Source organism: Pteropus vampyrus, unplaced genomic scaffold, assembly GCF_000151845.1.
Source record: "Pteropus vampyrus isolate Shadow unplaced genomic scaffold, Pvam_2.0 Scaffold638, whole genome shotgun sequence".
NCBI lineage: Eukaryota > Metazoa > Chordata > Mammalia > Chiroptera > Pteropodidae > Pteropus > Pteropus vampyrus.
In genome coordinates, this window is record NW_011889419.1 from 160,348 (window position 1) to 161,551 (window position 1,204).

Below are 1,204 nucleotides of genomic sequence, written 5' to 3' on the forward strand. Positions count from 1 at the left end.
CTAAGTCCCCAGAGATTGTGGACTTACGTATTACAAATCTAAACAGGTAGTCTTCTCTCATTGGTGCTTCTTGTAAAGCGTTTAATATAAAATTCAAAAGAAAAAAAAGAAATTTTTAAGAAGCCAAGTAAGGTAAGAACACTTTTATAATGACTTGGGCTCTCTGGCCTGAGGATCGTCTTTATCATTTCTTTAAATTCATCCAAATGATCACAAACTAGAGCTTAAACTTCTACACATACACATCACTAGACAGTGTAGCTGAAGCTATACAGAGGTCATGAGTTTAGAAGCCAAAATAAGCACCCATCTGAAAAATATATCCACTGTAGGGGGCTGGAGTGTGGGGTGGGGGATACATGATTACATACCAGACAACATATGATGCAAAGAGGAATTATTAAAACAGAAACATCAAGAATTTAAAATAAGTATAATTTCCTCAAAAAGATAATAATGATACCTGTAAAATGAAGGGCAAAACATTATAAAAATAACTAGGTAAAAAATACTGCCAAAAAGCATAATAAATGAAATAAAGAATAAAGCAGATGAGGTTAATACCAGGAGAGGGAGAAACAAAATAAAAATAGTGAACTAGAAGATTAGAGCTGGCAAACAATCCCATAAAGCAACAGAAAACAATAAAGAGATTAGATTAGATAGGTAGATAGATGATGATGATGATGATGATGATGATGATGATGATGATAGTGATGATGATAATGATGATAGATAGATTGATAGGTAGATAGATAGATAGATAGATAGATAGATAGATAGATAGATAAATACATAGACAGACCTCAGAAATCAAGTGCAGATGCCAAAATAAATCTAGATGGTAAGTTACAGGTGAAGAGAAGGGGAGAAAAAGAAGGAAATAATGTATTTCCTTTAATAATAAAGGAAATAATATATTTCATTTTCTTGAAAAGATATCTGAGTATGCTGAGACAGATAAGAATAATATACACCTTAAGAAATCAGACATTTGAATGTGACGGTAAAATAAAAGAACACTTCAGAAGGTTTGCCACACAAATAACAAGTTTTAAAAACACTTTTTTAAAACAATACTCAAAATGATAAATAAACCCAGGACAATGCAAATACAGTAGTCTCTCATTATTTACAGTTTCAGTTATCTGCAGTCAATTGCAATCTGAAAATAGTAAATGAAAAATTCCAGAAATAAACAATA